The 10,751-nt window shown below is 47.7% G+C and overlaps 1 pseudogene; it reads left to right on the top strand.

Annotated features, from left to right (window-relative positions):
* The first annotated feature begins 8,803 nt into the window (after nt 1–8,803).
* On the top strand, nt 8,804–10,133 carry LOC141086664 (BMP and activin membrane-bound inhibitor homolog pseudogene; annotated as a pseudogene).
* Nucleotides 10,134–10,751: the final 618 nt, after the last annotated feature.

Raw genomic sequence — 10,751 nt, 5'->3', positions numbered from 1 at the left:
GTATAGGAAACAGTTGGCTGTAGGCGTTCGACCCTCCTCCTCCTCCAGAAGCGAAAGCTCATCCACAGAACGCAGTCGCACGAGCACTCCATCCGCAGCTGCCAGTGTTGCACACAAGGTGTCCCCCTATCGATCAGCTAGTGGAAAGCGTCAGCAGGCTGTTTTGGAGATGATGTGTTTGGGCCACCGACACACCGCGAAGGTACTGGCCGACTACTTTCAGCGACAAACTGAGTCATGGCTGGGCAGTCTACATCTTGAGGCAGGCAAGGTAGTTAGTGATAACGGCCGGAATTTTGTGGCAGCCATAGCCCTTTCAAAACTCAGACACATACCTTGCTTGGCTCACACCTTGAACCTGGTGGTGCAGTGCTTCCTCAATAATTATCCGGAGTTAACAGGCCTGCTCCAGAAGGTCCAAAGACTGTGCGCGCACATCCGACGGTCGCCGGTACACTCCAGTCGTATGCAGAAGCTGCAGCGATTGCTCCACCTTCCCAAGCACCACCTAATTATCGACGTTGCAACAAGGTGGAACTCCACCCTTCACATGGTTGAGCAGCTGTGCGAACAGAGGCAGGCCGTAATGCATTTGTGGGAGGATACACGGGCAGGCACTTTGAGGGCAGACATGGAGTTGCAGGTGTGCAGTGGTCGAAGCTGAAAGACCTCTGTAAAGTCCTTCAGTGTTTTGAGGAATGCACACGGCTGGTAAGCGCAGACGACGCCATCATAAGCAAGAGCATCCCACTTATGCGTCTGCTCATGCAAACTTTGACGCACATTAAGGAGCAGGCGTCTGCAGCCGAGGATGATGAGGAAGAGGATGGAAGCCTTGATGACAGCCAGCCATTGTCTGCTCCGGGAACTCTCCTGGACAAGGTGGAGGAAGAAGAGGAAGAGGAGGAGGAGGATGATGATGGGGATGATTTTTTAGGGGAGGAGGATGCTTCTCGTGGGGCAAGAGAAAATGTTGGCGTGGCAAGGTCTGGTACAGGGTTTGTGCGTGACTGGAGGGATATGGATTTGCCAGAAAGTGCTCCTCCACCCAGCACTCGCAGTGCATCATTGACACCGGGAACATTGGCCCACATGTCATATTATGCCTTGCAGATCCAAAAAAGGGACCCCCGCATTGCCAAAATGATGAACGATAATGACTACTGGTTGGCCAGCATCCTGGATCCACGCTATAAAGGCAAATTCCAAAACATCATGCCACAGGAGAACCTTGACCTAATATTGGCTAACAAACAAGCAACTCTGGTAAACCGGTTGGTTGAGGGATTCCCAGCACACAGCAGCGGTGATGGTTCTTACTCGAGCCGTAGGAGCCAGGGGCAGTTTGGAAGAGGTGTTGGTGGTGCACACATCAGAAGTGGCGTTGGAGACAGGGGTTTCATGGCAATGTTGTGGACTGATTTTTCAAGTCCCGCTCACACGACTTGTAATACTGCATCGATTGAAAGTGACAGGAGACAGCACTTGTCAACTATGGTTACAAACTACTTCTCGTCCCATATTGATGTTCTCCCTCACAGGTCATTCCCATTTGACTATTGGGCCACTAAACTGGACACCTGGCCTGAATTGGCACAATATGCCTTACAGGAACTCGTTTGCCCAGCTGCAAGTGTGCTATCGGAAAGAGTCTTCAGTGCTGCTGGATCAATCCTGACAGAAAAAAGGACCCGTCTCTCGACCCAAAATGTGGATGATCTAACCTTCATTAAAATGAACCATGCATGGGTTTCCAAGGATTTTGTCACACCTTACCCTGATGACACATAGGTTGCCAGAAAAATGGCTTTCTTTGGTCCTTCTCTTCCTGAGACTTGACCAATTTTGCCTTTAGCAGCAGCTGAATGTCCCACATCAACATATGCCATTTTGTAAACCTCCCTAACTGGGCTGCCTCCTCCCCCCATGGCCGGGGTCACCACCTAGCGCACGCAACTGTGCGTGTGCCGTTGCCCTGGAAAGGTGGGTGGGCCGACTCTTGGGCGCGGGCACTGGCACAGGGTCCCTCATAGTGCAATCAAGTGTCTCTGACATTTTTAAATGTGCCCTCTCATGCCAATCCACACTGAATCGCCTACGGCCTGTGGCTTCTGTGTTTTGCACTCCAAAGTTACGTGACAGATCATGATAAGCAGTGAGCACCATGTTTACATCTCTCCCTGTGATCAAAATTGGATGAATATGAGTAACGGCGATGGGATAAACGGTACTGCGATACAGCAACACTTTCTTCACAAAGAAAGGTTTTTGCTGTCTCCACACACTAATTAATTGAGGGTCAGCATCGCCTCTGAGAATTGTTACAGAAGTTTTTCCCGTGAATAGTAATTCCTAGATTTCTGCAATCAGTAATTGTATGCATCTCATTTCCTATTGCGGAGAGTCTGGACTTTCTTACTGAGACAGAAATATATATGAAGATTGAAAAATACCACCAAAAGTGTATACTGGTGGTCGCTTCAAATACATTTCCTTTTTTCGACTTTTTAGATTGTTGTCTAATCCATACTGAGAACACGGAGATTTTAAATGTTTAAACTATGCTATATATACCTGCTATCCAGTGATAATGTACCCTTTCTCAACTTTGTACAATCTGGTCAAATCCATACTGGACCTGAGAACGTCTGAGTCTGTCTCCTGATCTATAGACATATATTTTTAATGTGTAAACTATGCTATACATACCTGTTATCCAGTGATACGGTAACCTTTGTCACCTTTGTCCAATCACGTCTAATCCATACTGGGCCTGAGACCGTCTGAGCCTGCCTCCTGATATATAGACATAGGTTTTTAATGTGTAAACTATGCTACATATATACGTGTTATCCGGTGAAACTGTACCCTTTATCAACTTTCTAGAATCTTGTTGAATCCATACTGGGCCTGAGAACAGCTGCCGAGCTGTTAAGCAAGCTACAGCACCTGTGGTTTGTACACGTAATTTTTTGCCTTTTTTTCAGGAATGCCGGTTAGGCCTAATTCAGGAATTGCGGTTGACCTGCACTTACTGGGAAATCATCGTTTGTGGGGAATAATTGGAATCACAGATCCCCATCACTAACGGTGTTCAGCGGGTTATCTGCACCTGTAAGCGACAAAAGCTGGTCCTTTCAGTGTAGCACGCATGCAGCCCCGGACATGTAAGGCCATGATAGACCTGTTATTGCTCGATCTCGCGTGCCAGAGACTCGCGTATCCCTCTAGTAAGCTTGACGCGTACCGTGGGGGCATGCCGGAGTCTCGTTCGTTAACGGAATAAAGCTGACAAATCGCTAGCACAACTACAAACGGGCATACCACACCACACACAGAATCGACAAAACTTTCAATGTGTGCATCTTTTCTTGAGGTGGCATGGTTGTGGTTTCCCGGGTGGAGTCCAATTAAGCCGCAGGCTCCACTCCTGGTGGTGCCCTTTTGGACATTCCTTTAAGGTTCAGCTTTGCAATCATACTGCCCCCGGAAAGCAAACACTTTGCCTTCATGGACGCTGTTTGGAGGTTCATGGGAATAATGCCGCCCGATCGCCAGTTGGCATAATTTGGTGGGAAGTCCGACGGTATATGATCGTGTTCGATTTCAGAATTTTTTTTTTTTTGGTTTGTATTTTACATTTTTATTCCAGCCTTTCTTGACTTCATAAGGGCATGACAAGCCTATATCTGTGTCTCCTCCACCTCCTCCTTTTACTCCTCCACCTCTTTTCTAAATGTAGTTGCCCTTTTCCATATGTTAATTTTTGTCTTCTGAGCATTTTTTCGGCTTTGGGACACCTTTTAAGATGTTTTGTAATTGTTTTCTAAGTGTTTGTATGTGTTTGTTGCTTGCCTGCCATTGTTTTCAATGTGGTTCGACGAACATTCGACGAACTTGCCTCCTGTGCGACGAACCAAAACACTAGCGGGGTGGCTCAATACTACTTCTGATATATAGACGTACATTGTTAATGTTTAAACTATGCTATATATATACCTGCTATTTGATGATATTGTACACTTTGTCTACTTTTTATATTCTTGTCTAATCCATACTGAGCCTCTGAGCGTCTCTGTGTGACTGATGGAATATATATGGAGATTGACAATTATCCTTTGACTGAATAGAGCTGTACGCTTCTGATACAGTGCCATATATCTGATGTTATTTTGTGCTAAATTTTGAAGTTTGATGGAAGAGGCCGCGGATGTGGGCGTGGGGGGGCAAGCTGGTGCTGATTGTGGTGGTGCATCTGCTGGTAGTGGCAAAAGCACAATAGCAGCTAAGGCAGGAGGTGTTGAGCCTACGTCATGGTCTGGCTCCGGAACGCCTGGAAGGCTACCTTTTCTAGGAGTAGGTTAACTGCTTTTAAAGCCGGAGCATGAGGAACTGGTTTTGGCTTACATTGCAGAAACAGACTCCAGAAAATATGCCCTCCTCTTCTGAAGTTTCAAAAAATGCAAGCACTGAGTCATCAAGTGCTGGCTCCTGGTCAGGAAGAACCCCTTTCCTTGTGTCCTGCACCCCCACCCAAAGTGAATGATGCAGCAGGCCACACTTCACATTAGTCCATGTAGCTCTTTCTATCATACCATGTCTGGGTTATCAAGTCAAATCGTGAATTCCCCAGTCCAAGATGAATCTGACATGGAGTGTGGGTGGCCAGCCAGGGCAGTGGGGTTAATCGGTACCGGGCCGGTGTCTCAAAGGGATGTGTCACGGTGGTGGTGACCTGCTCCGTGGCCCTGGGCGTCCATGCAAAGTTGTGAATTACATTTATAGTTGAATGATATGTGACTCCACCTGTGGTTTCTGATTAGATTGACCAGCGCTGCAGTGTCGCTTCTCTGAGACAGATGTTGTGGTGCAGCTAAGATGTAGAAGCCCTGCACAGGTAGGGCCGTAGTCGCAGGGCAGATGAAAGAGTTGGTAGATGGTGTGCAGTGCAGGATGTAGCAGAGCCGTGTGCCAGGCGCAGGAGAAAGATGACAGACACAGTTGTGCAGTTCCTTTACCTGTACTTGGTAAGTGCCGTCCAGGACCCAGAGTACAGATGGAGGAGTTGGTCAGCCGGGAAGCCAATTTGGAATTCTCACTGTGCAGATAGGTAGTGTGGCCTCCGTTCTAGCGCTTATCTGAGGTACTCGCAGTGCTGAGTTCAATGAACTTCCCCCTTGTTGACTCTCTTTTGGAACTTTCTCGTATGGCAGGCAGCCGTAGCCTTTTCCTTCTGGCTCCCACACGTCGCTGCTGGGGCCTCCGAGCCTTAGTTGTGTACAGAGCATTTACAACTGCTACTTCCTCCGGTTTTGGCTGCAGGAATGTCAGTGTCCCTACAAACTCGGAGACCGGAATCCGGACCATACGCTCCAGCTAGGAGTGAGCCTTAACTCTGCTCATCTTCCAGCTCCCCTTCTCATGTCCACACACTTCCCCTTCCCTTCACAGACTGCCCTAACTTACCTCCTCCCGACCACAGAGAGCAGCTCCTGAGCAGTCAGGTTCAGAGGTCTCCCTGCTGGCCTGGAGTGGGAAATGTGTTGTGTGTTGGTTTAACTGCTAGAGAGATCCTTCGTTGCTCCCAAGCATGACATCACACTCCCTAGGAGGAAGGTAATGCCACTGTGGCGACCGTACTCCTGGGGGCGCCACAAGTGCACTGATGCCCAGCCACTGCTAGATGATTCTGCTGGTACATTGACCCAGACCACTACATTCCCCTCGCACTCTACACAGCCAGAATCTGACCCTGATGAAACTCAGGTTACCCTTCCCATATACTGTACCACCTTACACGGTGACAAAGAGGAAGGTGCAGATGAAAGTGCAGGTTCGGCCCACCCACCATCAGACACACTGCCGTACTATGAGGGGCCCTGTGCCAGTGCCGTCACCAATGAGTGGGCCCCCCCTGCTTGCTCAGGATCACAGCACTTGCAAAGTTGAAATACTTACCTCTCCCTGCTCCACTGCCATGACGTCTTCCGTGTTTCCTGACAGTGATATTCTGATCAGAGAGCGCAATGACATCACGTCTGTATGCCCAGACTAGTACAGGGATTCCCTAACGAGGAGACTTATTTGAGGAGACTTATTTAATTGTTTTCAATGTCGGGACAGCAATTTTTGGGGAGCACTATACTCTGGAGAATGATATATGGGGCCCAGCATACACTGGAGCATTCCAAAGGTGGACATCAGACACTGGAGCAGCATTTACAGGGCCCATTTTACACTAGAGCATTAGAAATGGGGCCCATTATATATGGAGCATTATTTGGGCCCATCAGACAGTGCAGCTTCATCCATGGGGACCAACATTTACTGTAGCATTATGTGGAGCTCATCATATACTGTTTCAAACATTATATGGGACCAATGATTCTGTATGGAGAAATATATGGGCCTCATTACTCTGTATAGTGCACTATGTGGTGGCCATAATACTGTATGGAGTAATATACTGTCCGTTTTTTGAGCTATTGGAGAATTTAAAATGGATATCAGTCATGAGATGTAAAAAGTGAAGTATTTTTCATTGTACTATACCACTATTTCTCTGCCGTATCGGAGCATCATGAGTTGTGCTATGTGTTAAAGGGGAGCTCTTTGGCCCAGGGTACATGAAAACCTGGAGCCAGCCCTCCCCCCCCACAAATTTAGCCAAATAACCCCCATTTTTCAGTGCGCAACTAGTATTATGAAGTAAATTATGGTTGAAATGCTTCAGTAATAAGAATTGATGTTTTAGGCATTCAAAAGGGCACTGTAGGTGTGTTTCCTGTCCTCCACTCCCTGCCGACTTTGCTTCCCCTTTGACTTGCATTGGGTTTCGTGTTTCAGTCGGCCTTCGACTTTTCACGATAATCGGCCGATTTCGTTCGACCCGACTTTTGCGAAAGTCGGGTTTCACGAAACCCGACTCGACCCAAAAAGAGGCAAAGTCGCTCATCTCTCAACATGGACAAAACAGAATTCATCATCTTTCCCCCATCTCACGTGACCCCCCCTACGAACCTTTCAATTACAGTAAATGACTGCCCACTCTCCCCAGTCCCACAAGCTCGCTGCCTCGGAGTAATCCTTGACGCTGATCTCTCCTTCAAACCACATATCCAAACCCTTTCCACTTCATGCCGACTTCAACTCAAAAATATTTCACGCATCCGTTCATTCCTCACCCAAGAATCTGCAAAAACCCTAGTCCATGCCCTCATCATCTCTCGCCTTGACTACTGCAACCTCATGCTCTGTGGCCTCCCCTCAAACACTCTCGCACCCCTCCAATCTATTCTAAACTCTGCTGCCCGACTAATCCACCTGTCCCCACGCTATTCCCCAGCTTCTCCCCTCTGTCAATCCCTTCACTGGCTCCCAATTGCCCAGAGACTCCATTACAAAACCCTAACCATGACATACAAAGCCATCCACAACTTGTCTCCTCCATACATCTGTGACCTCGTCTCCCGGTACTTTCCTGCACGCAACCTCCGATCCTCACAAGATCTCCTTCTCTACTCCCCTCTTATCTCCTCTTCCCACAATCGCATACAAGATTTCTCTCGCGCATCACCCCTACTCTGGAACTCTCTACCACAACATATCAGACTCTCACCTACCATCGAAACCTTCAAAAAGAGCCTGAAGACCCACCTCTTCCGACAAGCCTATAACCTGCAGTAACCACCGATCGACCAAACCGCTGCACGACCAGCTCTACCCTCGCCTACTGTATTATCACCCATCCCTTGAAGATTGTGAGCCCTCGCGGGCAGGGTCCTCTCTCCTCCTGTACCAGTTATGACTTGTATTGTTTAAGATTATTGTACTTGTTTTTATGTATACCCCTCCTCACATGTAAAGCGCCATGGAATAAATGGCGCTATAACAATAAATAATAATAATAATAATAATAATAATCTCTAACTGGCACTGCTACTGCATTGTTGACTTGTGTCTAGGACTTGGGAAATTCACTTAACATTGTGCGAACCTTTGTTTTAGTCTCTTCCATTTGCTGAGGAACTTCTGGACTTACATCTATCTTGCGCAATTGAATTGGGCAAACTTTCAGGTGGTCTCTGGATACAGTAACAGACATTTTTCCTCTGTCCTTGGTGACGAGGATCACCTTTCTGTTGACAAAATTAGATAGTAGGACTGTGTAGGGCTCATCCTCCCACTGATCATCTAGCTTATGTTCTCTTCTTTTCCTTTTTAACAATTGCTCTCCTGGTGACAAGGAAGTGGCAGGGGCATGTTGATGGTAGTCTTTCTCTTGTTTTTGCCGGGTTTGCAACAGATTTTCTTTTACACACTGCTGGACTTTGCGGTACTGTAGTTGCCTCTCAGTATTCTAGTCTGTGTCTGGCTAGCTAGGTATGCTTTCTAGTGTTAGAACACCCATTTCCAGGTCGATGGGGAGTTTACCTAGTCTTGCTCGCAAGACAAGTAAGCTGGGGCGAAGTTAGTCGATTTTGTAGGGATGTGGTTATACATCTCGACTAGGTCTGACAACTTCTCAGGCCATTGGTTGCGCTCTTCTAGCGGTAAGATCTTTAGAAAGTCGATCACTAGCTGATTCATTTTTTTGCATAGGCCGTTATCTTGCGGATGGTATGGTGTTGTCCAAATCTTCTCATAGCCATCCGGACCGCTGGATTATAACCGTTGCTTGGATTATCGCTGTGTGCGCTGGAGGCTCTGGCTTGTTTCTACATGTCCGCGGTGTTGGATGGTGACTCTTTGCACAATCCCTTGAAGTCATACAGTGAAGAGCTGGGGAGGAGCAGGCTTGTAAATGGATCACCAAGCTAGCCTGCTCTCCATCTGACTGCAGCTGGAGCTCTGCGCTATGGCCGTACTACTCACTAAAGGAGAAATCAGATGCTATTGTGACGCTCCACACTGTGTTGCAACCGGATACATGTGTAAATCAGAACTGAATACCTGCTTTTCCAGTCTACTTGACCCACAGAATACCAAGTCACCTCTCACACATGGCTGCCTGGACTCTGTTTCTAAGACAACAGAAAAGTGCAAAGCCGTCGAAGACAAGAGTGGGCCACTGTGCTCAAACTGGAGTGTTGACACGAGGATATGTGAAATTATAGAGGTCTTCATGGTGTTCTCTCCCACCCCAAGAGTGAAACATCAGGCATGGGTAGCAAGTACCAACATGAAAGCACAAGGAACCTCATCACAAAGGTTCAAGAGTTGACTTCGTCCAAAGAACTGTCATGATACCAGTGCTGGGTGACCGGCACTTCTGGGGTTAATGTTCTGATCTCAATGCAGACTCTCACCTGCACACCTGGGACCTATTATGGTGGCCTCTCATTGGTTCTGGGGAGGCTTCTTATAGCCTCAGGAAGCTCCCATCCCCCGTCAGTTATACTTTCGCCCTTGGCATTGTGTGGTGACCCCTGAGTGTGTTAGTGCTGTTTTCTGGTTACTTGATTCTCTGCGTATGACTCGGTCTGCTCTCTGGATATCGCTTTGGATTCTGCCTGGTACCTCCTATGTCTGTTTGGTTTTGATCTCTGCTTGGCCCTGATTATCCATTCTGTCTCCTCCCTGGTACTGTACTGAGATCTTGTGTATGACCTTTGGCTTTGTCTGACCTCCCGTCTTTTTATCCCTCCTGTACCTCGCTGGTCTGTACTGTGCATAACCTCTGCTTTGCCTGACTCTTAGTTCCCTAGCTTCTCTGAAAGCAGGACGCTAAGCCCCACCCCCTTGCAGTCACAAGACTGTTCACATGATCATAGGTCCTATGCCTTCAGCATCCAAAGGGCCCGTGCATCGGTACTTTCTAGCTGTACCTGACCCCGGTACCCCTACATTGCGGGTGAGTCCCTGCTCAGCGGAGGCTGCACGTCGGCGCTGACAGGATCCTGACACTCAGGACACGCGCACTGGCTCAGTGAGCAAGTACAGTGCGGTGTTCTTGACAAGAACTGTGGTTTAGAGCATCTATCATCGCTGTGCCTATAGCAGGGGGATTGATATTGGTTCTTCTTATAATGCTTGCTCTCCAGATGTTCCACAGTGAAAATAAAAGATTACAGGATCAGAGGCAACAGATACTCTCCAGACTGCACTACAGCTTTCATAGCCATATAAGGTGAATAATTCTTGGAAGACCTCTGCTTCGAAAGCCGGATCTCTGTCTGTCAATAACCAGGTCAGCAGAAATATTCTTGAAAGGCCTTTGCAGTTGTTCTTGCCATCTGCTATTGGAAAAAGTACTAGGAAGAAGATGATAGGCTTCAAGGGGGCTCTTTGGCTGTTGCGATCCTTTTTTCTGAGGTTGCATGGGCCGCATTCTCTACACCACTTCTCAATTGACTAGCTCATACCTGTCCAGAAGAAATGAGCACGGATAATGACTTCTATCTTCTTTCATCCAAAGTGCCCTGCTTGGTTGTGGTAGACTTCAAGGACCATTGGTACATCCTTTCTTGGGAACACGATCTGTCACACCAACTCATGTGTATGGGAGTTGATAGTCATTCGGCACAGTTTGCCTTCATAGAAGAACAGCTTCTTCCTCTCTTTCCACAGATCTAGGACTTCTGGTGGTGCATCAGGAGCTGGAGATGAGTTGGCTGCATCAAGCAGTTCCTTCCCCATGCAAACAGCCAGATCACTGCTCTGTGTCTCTGCCCAACCATAATGAGGTATCGGATTGAGGGAAACTTTTTGGACTGAATGCCTGTTATTCACACAGAGGATGCACTGGGAAG

The sequence above is a fragment of the Dendrobates tinctorius genome, unplaced genomic scaffold (genome assembly GCF_039654945.1).
Source record: "Dendrobates tinctorius isolate UK_male_01 unplaced genomic scaffold, ASM3965494v1 ptg000032l, whole genome shotgun sequence".
Classification (NCBI taxonomy): domain Eukaryota; kingdom Metazoa; phylum Chordata; class Amphibia; order Anura; family Dendrobatidae; genus Dendrobates; species Dendrobates tinctorius.
This window is presented reverse-complemented; position numbering and strand designations above follow the sequence as displayed.